Raw genomic sequence first — 12,474 nt, forward strand, 5'->3', positions numbered from 1 at the left:
GAAAGCTTGGCCTAAATCTGCGACCAGACGTTCACTGGTTTATTGCTTCTGATTCTAAGCGCAGCAACGCGAGAAGTGAAACTGCGACTGTCTCTCTCTCTCTACCCTTGTCCGGTTTTTCCGTTCTTGGCAAATTCGAAAGATGAGCCCACTTCTGGATACATGATCTTAGGCCGACCCGTGAAGTCGAAGCCCGACGCAATCTCGCGCTTCGCTCCACCGAGCTGTTGAATCGCTTGTGTCCGGGGGTTTCAAGATTTTCCGGGTGGCAATCGCCCTGTTCCGTCATTGCGGACTTCCGGCGAGAAGAAATGTGCCCACGATGATCACCCCAACACCGAACCGCCTCCTTTGTCCTCTCTCGGTATGTCGTCATCCTGAAGACTTTATTTGATTTGGGCTTAAGGCCCGTCCGCCCAAGTTGGGCCCAGAAAGCCCGGCCCACGGGAATAGGGCCCGTGAAAAGAAGGGGGTATAAAAAAGGAGAGAGAGAGAGAGAAAAAGGTGCCGTTTAATTAAAAGAAACGACGTACGCTTCTCTCCCTCCCTCTCTCGTCGTTTTTCCTCCAAAAGGGAAACTTGAGTGACTCCCGAAGGCGTTTTTGCTTCACCGGATCAACAGGACCAAGATTTCTCTTCCTCCATTGGCGTCGGTGTTTAATCTCGTGGCTAAAAGGTACGCTCGAATCTGTGGTGGTGTGCTTTAGGATCGGTGATACGTGTTAGAATTCCGGGCTTGTCTTCCGCTTGAGTTTAGGGGTTCGATTTAGTGTCGAATCCGGTTATTTCGGGGATTAGTCATTCCCAACATTGGTATCGAGCCCTAGTTCACGTTTTCCCGATCAATTTGATGTTCTTTGATTGATTTTTCGCGAAGAAATTTTCGACCGTACGGATCGGGACAAAAATCCCGACACCTGAGCGTTCTTCGGCCTTTTTACTGAGTTTTCGTAAGTCGAAACTGTTTTCTGAAAAGATGGGGAGAAATGCGACGTTGATACGAGTCTGGAGGTACGTCGTGCGCCGCCGGGCGACGCCGCACGCGCCCACACGCGCGGCTAGAAGCCGCTGCGCGTGGGCGCGACGCGCCGGAAGCACTGCGTCGCCCAGCGCGTGCGGCACACGTGCCGGTCGGCGAACCAGCGTGCGCACCGCCGGCGGCGACGGCACGCGCCGGTCCGCGGACCGACGCGTGCGGCGTCGGCATGACGTCACCCAACGGTTAATAACCGCTAGGGTGACGTCATCGATGACGTCAGCACGGTGACGTTTCGCCGGACGGTCACCGACCGGCGACCCGACCCGCGCGAGACCCGGCACGCGCGCGGCACGTGCCGGATGACGTCTGCGTGACGTCAGCCCGCGCACGTGCGCGGCACGTGCCGTCGATTCACGCGAGCCGGGCCCACCGGCCCGACCGACTCGGCCGGTCCGACCGGTATGTCCGATCCGACCGGTCCGACAACCGATGACTGTTGACCGCCATTGACCGTTGACCTCCGTTGACCGTTAACGACCGTTGACCGTTGACCCAAAAAAAAAGAAAAAAAAAGGAAAAGCATTTGTTTCTTTTTCAATTAAGTCTATGTTGATTATAATGTGATCCCTTATTTGTTCTGCATTTGTTGCAGGAACAATGCCTTCTCTGAGATTACGCGCACCTATTCGTGCAATTATCGATGAACAAAAGGATAGACTGTCTAAGTTGATAGCTGAGCTAACTGATCATCGATGGGAGAGAGGTGACTTAATTGATCATGTCCTTGAAGTCAATGGGAAAATTCAACAGGTCATATGGAAAGGTCGTCCTATGTCACAGTCAGAGATGGTGCGATTTTTCATAAACACTCTTCCACCTGAATGGCAAGATGTGTTGAATCGCATATGGGATGTCAACGGAGCTGCTTCCTACAAGAAGATTGTGATGGATTTTGTAAATGAAGATTACCGTATTGTTTCAAGGGAAAAGATCAAGAAATTGAACAAAAGAGGATCTTTCCCAGTTCGTGTGCTGACTTGGTGTTAGTTGTATTGGCTGATATATATTAAGTGTGCTTTGTGTACATATTATGTAATGATTACTACCTAATTGTGTTAATTGAAAGCATTATTGTTTTTATTGGATGTTCTATTATATATTGCTTTTTGTTATTGCTGGTTGCTGTGGGTAATTAGCTGTGGGTAGTTTTAGAATTTTTTGTAGCTTCATAGAATTGATTTTGCATAAGACAATTATATTGATGATAGTTTTAAGTTAGGATTTTGGAAGATGATTGGAAACATAGTGACCTTTTGATTCTGAAACCTTACTTGAAATTATTCATTAATATGATGGGTCTATGTAAATAGGGATGCATAAATGATAGGCAGTAATTATTCGTGCATGTATGTCTGATGTGTTCAGAACGATGGTTCAGCAACTAATAATGTAATTGCTGATATGAACAGCTACAATTGTGAAATATTGAATATGAAGATTCAATATGTGCTGGAAAAGCAAGAAGCACTAGAAGCTCTTGACCATGTTATGGAAAATCTTGAGGATGCTGTGCGCCACCTTGAGCTGGTAGAGGACCGCTTGACGGCATGTGAGCCGAAAATAGATATTTTCAATGCTGGTTCTAGCTCGTAAAGGGCTTTGTGCTAGAAGCGCAAACGTATTGATTCGTTCAATATGTGGGAATACAAAAAATCAAGTCCTTATTGCAAGAAATCAAGAGTTAACCAACACAAGAGAGGAAAACGTCCTCAAGTGAAGAAAATGTCAAGGGTGAAATGTTACAATTGTGACAAGAGAGGTCACTATGCTCGCGACTGTCGTGAGCCAAAGAAGGCATACACCTCTTGTACATTTGAGAACTTTGTTTATGTGTCAAGTTCTGCATTATAGGCTGAATCCAATCCTTTGTGGAATGTAGATTCAAGAGCGATAGACCATGTAGCAAAGGATAGAGAATCCTTCATGGAATTCCGACGATACCAATTGGAACTAAGTGGATCTATATTGGAAATAACTCCAGAGCTGAAGTTAAAGGGATTGGCACCTGCCAATTAAACATGCATGGTGGACGCATCTTGATGTTCTATATGCTCTGGAGATTCGTCGAAATTTAAGTGTCTGTTTTGGTGTTGGTCAAGCTTGGTTTTTATATGAACTTCCATAATAGAGGTGTAGATTTGTGTTTAGATACAAACTACTATGGTTGTGGTCACTTACTGAATGGTTTTATTGTACTAAATGTTGACTGTGATGATGTCAATATGTTATTCCCTTGTTTCACGTCTTCTACCTTATATGATAATAATGTGAATATGGTGGCATGCTAGACTTGGTCATATGGGCCAACAATGTATGAATAGACTAGCCAAAGAGGGCTTGTTGGGCAATATTGAATAAGTCGATTTGTCCATATGTAAGCATTGCCTAGAAGGGAAAACGACAAGGAAACCATTTGGAAAAGGTAAAAGAGCTAACGTTCCTCTGCATTTAATCCATTATGACGTTTGTGGTTCAATGAATGTGAGAGAAAGGCATGAGACTGTTTACTTCATCACTTTTAATAGATGATTATACTCGATTCGGATGTGTCTATTTGATTTATCATAAATCTGAAGCATAATTTGTTTCAAAAGGTTTATGAACTTGGTTGAAAATCAATTAGACAAGAAAATAAAAGTATTTAGATCCGATCGAGGTCGATAATATTTATCTGATGAGTTCAGAAAATTATGTGGTGAAAATGAATAGAAATACAATTGTCTATTCCATATACTCTTCAACAAAATGGTGTTGCAGAGAGAAGAAACAGAACCCTATTGGAAATGGTTAGGTCCATGATGGCGTATGCTAACTTACATATCACTTTTTTTTTTGAAGTGATGCGTTGTTAACTGCTGCCTAAATACTTAACCGGGTGCCTTCCAAATCAGTTAGTTCCACTCCATATGAGTTATGGATAGGTAGAAACCGGACTTAAGTTTACTTAAGCCATGGGGTTATGCTACCTATACTCATATGTTCTCTCACAAGTTTGGGAAATTGAGTCCCAGATAAAAGTAGAGTATTTTAATGAGATACTCCGAACACTCGAAAGGGTCTGTGTTCATAGGTGAGCAGGAAAGTGGGAGAATAACTTAATTTTGAATCACGGGATGTCACATTCTTAGTGGATGAATTTCCTAAGAAGGGCGAAATAAGGGAAGATTACTTCCTATTTGAAACCTTGGATCAAGATAATGATATTAATGGAGTTCATCCAAGTGGGAGTAATATGAGAAGTGATGAATTGAATTCAACTCATTCTCAATTACAACCACATGATGAGACAACATCATCATTATCTAATCCAAGTGGGAGCATAATGGGAAATGATGTGCTAAGTGTACAATCTTCCAAACGGCGAACAAGTCGCCAAAGTATTCCCCGTCGACGTTTTGACATTGAAGGGAAACTTTTATGGTTGCTCCACAAGATGAGGATGAGCCAAGAAACATTAATGAGGCTCTTAATTGCCCTAGTAAGGAAAAATGGATTTATGCAATGAAAGAGGAGATGGAGTCAATGAAGTCAAACTAAGTCTAGGAACTGGTTGATCTTCCAAAAGGACACAAAGCTATTGGGAACAAGTGGGTTCTCGAAATAAAGCGAAAAGTTTATGGCTCGATAGAAAGGCATAAGGCTCGCCTTGTGGCGAAGAGGTATAATCAACAGGAAGGAATTGATTATTAAGATACATTTTCTCCTGTAGTAAGATTTACCTAGATTCACATTATTCTGGCAATAATGGTTAGTATGGATCTTGAGTTACATCATATGGATGTAAAGACTGCTTTCCTCAATGGAGAATTAGAGGAAGAAATATATATGGAACAACCTGCTGGTTTCATAGTGAAAGGTCAAGAAGAAAATGTATGTCGACTTTGGGGGTCGATATATGGCCTTAAGCAGTCATCAAGACAATGGTATATACGTTTTCATAATGCCATAATGGCATATGACTTTACAATGATAGATAAGGATCATTGTGTATATATCAAAAGATCCTAAGATCAATTTGTGATCATATCATTATATGTTGATGATATACTAATTGCCGGAAGCAATATGGAGCTAGTCAATACTGTCAAAAGTTGGTTGTCTTCCAAATTTTTTGAATTGAATGATATGGGATTGTAAACCCATTGACACTCCTATTGCAAAAGGTGAAGGATTGAGTCATAAACTGTGTCCAAGGACTCCACAAGAGAAGGAACAAATGAAACATGTTCCTTATGCTAGTGCTGTAAAGAGCTTGATGTATGCTATGATGTGTACAAGACTGACATATGTTATGTAGTTGGAATGGTGAGTAGATACCAATCCAATCTAGGTCAAGCACGTTGGAAAGCCGTTAAGAGAATACTGAGGTATCTAAAGTGGACTGCTGATTATACGTTGAGTTATTATGGAAATGATTTGCGACTCTAAGGCTATTCTGATGTTGATTGGGGAGGAGATTTAAATGAAAGGAAATCTACCTCTAGGTTTGTTCTCTTACCGAATAATGGCACCATGTGTTGGAACAAGAAGAAACAAAAGTGTATAGCCTTGTCCACGATGAAAACTGAGTTCGTGGCATTATCAGCATCAGTACAAGAAGGAGTTTGGCTTAAGAGATTTTTGGATCATTTAGGTGTTAATGAGAAAGCTGCAAATCCATTGTTGGTTAACTGTGATAGCCAAGCAGCTATAGCGTACACCAAAGATCCAAAGTATCATGGCAAGACCAAACATATAGATATCAAGTATAACTTTGTGAAAGATATGGTTGCACGAAAGGATGTGAACTTACAGTACATATCTACGCATAGAATGGTAGTAGATCCTATGACAAAGCCAATACCTAGAGATGTGTTTTGTGGTCATGTAAAATCTCTAGGATTGCGTAGAGTCTGATGTACTGGATATTGTAATTTCCCTAAGTTGTTCACATCAATGAACTTGTGTTGTTTCATTATTAATGCCTATGAATCTTTGTATGATCTTTATGCATCTTGATGCTCAGTGCATTATTTTAAGTTGAGGAAGTATGTCGGACAGATAAAAGATTAGCCCACTCACACGGGTAATCGCCTCTATTTACTGTGTGATAAATAGAGATGAGACTGTTTTTAAGCTTATTATCTAAGTGATAATCGAGAGCTCAAGCTTAAAATACGTATGTCGCCTTAACCGAGTGTTAAGATGATGACATAATACTTACTATGTCCGAAAGTAAAATACCCCACATATTTTACTTTATACGTTTAAGATGCCGAGATGTGAGTTCTGATGAATTTTGTAAAAAGAGTAGATACGTGAACTCAAGTCAGACATTGGGTATGTCTGAACTATCATCTGTACGGTATTGAAAGGTGTAGACATACGTTCCATGGGAAATGAGTTAATACCGTAATACGTATTTCATATTATGTATGCATGGCAAAAAGTTTGATCTCAACTTTTATGACGTGTGAGACTCTTGAGGAAAAGAGTTCCTCAATTTTTTTAAGTCCCCTCATGACTCTTAGTTATTCTCAAGATTTCTATTTAGTGTTTGCTATCTTAGGGTGTTGCCAATGGTCATGAGATGATTCGATCTAATGGGGCATTTCTAGAAAAGCAAGCTGGACTGAAATTGAGAGTTTGAAGGAAAGAGGAAGATTGATTTCGGAGAATCACATTGTGGTTTTGTATTCACTGGTCGACCAATTATGAGTGTCTTTATGATAATTATAATTGTGAATACATATATATATATATATATATATATATATATATCATGTTTAAAAGAGATCAAGGGAGATATAAATGTGATCAATCGATCTAGGGTAGACGCATACTAAATCTACTCAAAGTGTGACGCCCAATTATGAGCTGCTACATATTCCTACCGAGATGTATAGCAACGAGCTCTCAAAGTATGCTGGTCGCACGGATTATTCACCGGTATGAAAGTTGAAGAGAGGTAAAGAGAATCCTGTTCGGCCCATCATGTGCGAGTGGGAGATGAAGACTTTATTTGATTTGGGCTTAAGGCCCGTCCGTCCAAGTTGGGCCCTGAAAGCCCGGCCCACGGAATAGGGCCCGTGGAAAGAAGGGGTATAAAAAAGGAGAGAGAGAGAAAAAGGTACCGTTTAATTAAAAGAAACGACGTACGCTTCTCTCCCTCCCTCTCTCTGTCGTTTTCCTCCAAAAGGGAAACAGTGACTCCCAAAGGCGTTTTTGCTTCACCGGATCAACAGGACCAAGATTTCTCTTCCTCCATTGGCGTCGGTGTTTAATCTGTGGCTAAAAGGTACGCTCGAATCTGTGGTGTGCTTTAGGATCGGTGATACGTGTTAGAATTCCCGGGCTTGTCTTCCGCTTGAGTTTAGGGGTTCGATTTAGTGTCGAATCCGGTTTTTCCGGGATCGTCATTCCCAACACATCCCTTCTCTCGCTTTCGTTTTTTCCCTCGTCGTTTGGTTTCAGGAAGTGGTGGGGATGTTATAAGTCAAAGAAAGGAATCGGGCCGTGAGGTTTCGCCTGAATTGTGAGAGATTAACGCGGGAGTGGTCGACCCCACGTCCCGTATATGGCGAACGGTATGATTTTTGAATGAAAGCGGTTTCGCACGAGCTATGAGCGTTGGTGGGGAACGAGCAAGAAAGTGGGTTTTGCTGAAAATTTTGATATTGTTGAAGTTGGATTTAAGGGTAGGGATTTTCTTGGATTTTGGGCTCTCTCTCTCTTTCTTGGTCGCGCGAGCACGATCTCATGCGTGGAAATACTTGTGTTGATCCGTTCTTTTCTTTCAGTGGGACTTTGATTGTGTATTTTCCCTTTGGAAATTGTGACTGGACTTTCGATTATATGTCCCTCCGCAAGCTGAACTGTGGACCCAATTTTGCCGCACGAAGTGGATTTTTAGATCAGGCTGCCGCAACAAAATCATGCACAGGTATCTATTTGTCTCGATTATTGACAAGTTGGGAGTCACGGCATTTTTGTTTGTTGAAAGCTAGTTAATCTTAGATGCTGTTTGTCAAGAAAAATTATAGGAAGAGTAGACACTGAACTAATGTGACTCTTTCGATGAACTGAACACATGAGGAAGCTGATATTACTTGAGATCTCTTGGAATAGTTGGTGGGTGTATCTAGATTCATGAACACCCCTGGAATTGAATTAAATGGTTGCATTTCTTCTATTGATAAGCATTTTCTGCTCAACTGCTCATGCTTTGTATCTGACTTTAGTGTCCATTTTTCTTGTTTTCTCATTCTCTTTTTTGGTTTTGCCGTAAAGGGAATTAGTCGAATTGCTTGTCATCAATGATTGCGGTTAACCTTTTGACCTTGTTTTTGCTCACACTTTGTCTTGAGTTAGTTTATCTTTTTAATCTGTCGGTCTTACTGAGTTCATGGGACTTGGTGGTTCAAAGATTTTAATCTTATAATTTTGTCAATTTTGATTGTTCATATGGGTTCGTGTGTTGTGCAATATTATCTGAGAAGGCCATGCCAGAATGGTTAAATGGTTTATTTGTACGGATTTGTCACCTGACTGCATCTTTATGATTCAGCACTTTTCATTACTCCTTTCCATGTGCTGCACGAAAAGCTTTTTGACTTTGGTTCCGTTTAGCTATTATAACTTTCTCAGTATAAGCAAAGTATCAAAACTAACGTGTTTACTTCTTAATAATGCTTGCATTCATTTGTTACTTGGGTCACTTATGTGAGAATTTAGTGAGCATGGCAATAATTGGCTTTCATTTGATTCCACTGTGGAAGTACTCCATTTAGGATGTCATGGCATATTTGCTTCTTTTGACAAAGAGGATCACTACTCTAGAGTGTCCTTGCCAAATGAATCTTTCATATGGTGCATGATCAGAAAAATTTCGTTCATGCTGTAGTTATATTGGATTCATAGCTTTTAGGCCGATACTGAGAGTTCTTTGCCCATCATATGCTAGGTGCATAATTTTGCAAAATGCACGATCAGTTTTAAATCATCGTTATTTTTTCTCTCTGTAGAAAGCAATCTTTGTTATGGATTGATGAAGGCATGAGTTGAAGAAATCCTTGTTGTCCCAACTGCTCAACAGTGCTTCCATGGATGGCAAAAGCTCATCTGAGTTGAGCCTTCCTGGTTTTGGATTATTGAGTATTTGGCAAAATTCGAGCAAGTTAAGCCATCCCTCTTGCATGGTATTCACATTCGACAGTAGCATTTTGCAAGTTTTGGTCCACTTTCTCATCATTTTTGTTGGGCATTCATATGGTTTATGCTTTTCAGGTATCATTAAAGTGGCTCCAGAGTTACCTGCTCACTTGGGAAAAAATATGGAGGAAGTTGTTTCTTTGAGATGCTTGGAGGAGTTATGTGGCCCTAGAAATGGAAGCATGAACAGTACTTGGTCCTGATTGGGATCTAAGGCGAAAGTTGATACATCAAAGAGCTGCAAAAATGTCCTACAGTAAATGTTCCATAATGTGAGTTCTAATAAATGATGCAGTGAAAATGTGTTTGATTTTCTTCATGACATCTTTCCACTGGTTCTGTTCTAATGATTGCTGAAGTTCGGTGTCTATTCCCCTGTTTATGAATTTGTTATATCTTAGGGCTCTGCGTCTGATCTTGAAGTGATTGCAAATGAGTTGTTGAAATGGGACCTTCACTCATTTTTAACGCACAAGAGAACCTCTATGCCAAAAACTGCTCTAGAGGAGGTAAGCAGATCTTTCATTTTATTTTGACTAGAAAAACGTGTTTGGTAAACTTGTTCCGGAAATAAATAAATAAAAAAACATAAACATGTTTGGTAAATTTGTGTGTTTTTTTTTTTTGTTTCTTTTAATTTTTTTATTTTCTTTTTTTTTTTTTCTTTATTTTTTATTTATTATTTTTTTCTTCTTTTGGCTAGTAGCCAACCTCAGCCATGGCGGTGACCAGCCCGACGAGGGTCGGTGGCCTCGCGGGGCTCGCCTTGGCTAGGCTAGCTCAATCCGGCGAGGCCGAGCTCGCCCAGCCACCGGAGGCCAGTGACGCTCCAGCGAGGTCGCTGGCCCTCGGCGATTGGTCGCTAGTCATGGCCGAGGTCGGCGAAAACCGGCCAAAGAAAAAGAAGAAGAAAAGAAAGGAGAGAAAATGTGTTTTTTTTTTTTAAATTGTTAAAAAAGAAACAAAAAAAAACAAGTTTTTTTTTTTTTTCTTGTTTCTATTTCAAATTTGTTCCTAGAAAAAAAAAATAGATTTAGAACAAAAACGAAAATAAACGTTTTTTTTTTTTTTTTTCTAACGGAACAAAAAAATAAGAATTATGTTCATGAACAAAAAATAAGAATTATGTTCATGAACAAAAAATAAGAATACAAACAAACAAGCTCTTAGGGAACCCAATATTTTCTCCTTGCCACCACCAGTTGCCTTGTTGGCCTAGCCCCAACCACCAACCTTGGGTAGATCTGCTCCTGCTTTGTGTACCTTTGTCCTTTCATCTGTTCTTTTTGTTGTTTGTCAGGAAGTCACTGCCCAACGGCGGAGAAGGAGAAGAGAAGAAGAGAGGGTTGGGCGAGGGAAAAGGAAAAGAAGAAGTGGGCTGGGCCGGCCTAGGCGGAGAAAAGAGAAAAGAAGGAGGGGCCGGACTAAGGCTAGCCCTGCCCCGGCCTTGTTGCCTTTTTTTAATTAAATTTTTTAGTTTTTAATACTAGTAATGTAAATGTCCCTAATGTCTATATGCGATACAATTTAATGAAAACACGATAAATTACCTATTTTAATTTTTACTTTTTTTTCTTTTTTTTAGAGACTAATCCTTACTTCTCTATGCAATTAAGTCTTAAATAAAAAGGGCAAATTTTATGTGTTAATACTCCTGCCCACCCTGAATTTTGTGATCATCTTCTACAAAAGAAAAAAGACAAACAAAGAAGGGATTCAGTATGTACCTTTTAAAGTATAAATGCAAGTATGATCCGCTCTCTAACCATTTTGAAGATAGAGAACACGATATGAAGTAATTGCAAGGGATACAAACGTGCCGGCTGGGAAATCACCTTTGAGAATTAGAGCGGCCGAAGACCTTGAGGGAAGACAGTGTGAGCCAAGGACACTGCAGAAGATGATCATAAGAGAAATGGACTTGCTAGCTATTTTTGGTCCTTTATTGACCTTGGTCGTCGGCAGTGTCTTTGGGGTTGGGTCCCTAGCAGTGGACAAGAAAGGCTTCACACGGCAATACCTAGTGCTAGGAATTTCAAATTTGCTGACTTTAATGAACGTCTCACACTAAGTCTCGTGGTTTTGTCCTAATCTCACGGTTTTGTCCTCTAGTGTATGTGTAGGCACTTTTCTAGGAGGTCACCTATCCTAATAGTACTCTAATTTGAGCTCTCTTAATTTTGAAGTTTCAAAGCAAAACTTGCAATTACATTAAAATGTGTCTCTATAAGTTCTTACATATATATTTCAGAATCGTTATTTCCTAGTTCAGTGTACACCATTGTAGAAGCCTACCAGGAACCGTCCCTTGTTTAGGTCCTCTCTCGCCCTAACAATCACTCTCTATCCTTGTCAAACCGGGTCATTCCACGATGAGTTAACACACCCAAAGGATCATATCATGCGGTCATCGACCTTGACTCTCAAAGTGCGTATTTTACTATTCGGGCCATTTAGAAAGATCGAATCATTAATCTCTACGTTGATCGCTCTTTTTCACTCTTGAAAAAAATGTGTAAAGAAAACTCGCGCGTTGGACCACACCAGAAAAAAAAAGGAGCAAATTAGACGAAACTCTCGTGTCATCTTTCCATAATTGTCGAGCCTGGAATCCTAGTCAAAAGTCCACTCCTCAATCGTTTTCGGACAGCCTGTCTTCCACGAAACCGTTGAACGAGTGTCCTACTTCCATTTCTTTTTTTCTTTTTTTTTTTTTTTTGACAAGGTCCTACTTCCATTTCATACATTGTTTTCCAACACGCGACGCTTGATTCACGTGATCCGTGTATTTTACAAGATTAAGATAGCTGCAATGACCGTCCTTATGCTTTGCCCCATCGACCGGTTCGGTTCTTCCCGTCACACAAATTCGAATACCTTTGTCTTTGTACGAGGATTCGTGTGTATTTTGCACTAACACTGATACAGAAATAGGTATTCTGGTCTGGACCATATGTATTATAAATTGTAATAAGGTAATTTATAAGCCAAATGACTGCTCGATTGCCATTGTTGTCGGCGATCGTTCTAAGTTTGACTTTATCCCATCCATGTGTAGTATAATCGATAACGTACTCCACTCTTGAGCTGCAACAAGAAGCTTTAGAAGTTTATCTTAATTTGCAAATTTAATAGAGAAAATTGGAAATCCCTTAAGTTTTCAATTTTTTTTACGCGAGCACAAACATCTTTAGCATTTTCGAGAGTATAGTTAGAGAAAGAAAAAGATTAATTTTAAAGCTTTT

General features: G+C 40.4%; 1 long non-coding RNA gene across 1 annotated transcript; it reads left to right on the forward strand.

Moving 5' to 3' along the window:
- The first annotated feature begins 323 nt into the window (after positions 1–323).
- On the forward strand, positions 324–9,433 carry LOC120296379. The gene is made up of 3 exons (XR_005553322.1): positions 324–364; positions 9,043–9,216; positions 9,305–9,433. It is a non-coding gene; the product is annotated as an uncharacterized LOC120296379 (long non-coding RNA).
- Positions 9,434–12,474: the final 3,041 nt, after the last annotated feature.

This window comes from Eucalyptus grandis, chromosome 7, assembly GCF_016545825.1.
Source record: "Eucalyptus grandis isolate ANBG69807.140 chromosome 7, ASM1654582v1, whole genome shotgun sequence".
In the NCBI taxonomy this organism is placed as follows: Eukaryota; Viridiplantae; Streptophyta; class Magnoliopsida; order Myrtales; family Myrtaceae; genus Eucalyptus; species Eucalyptus grandis.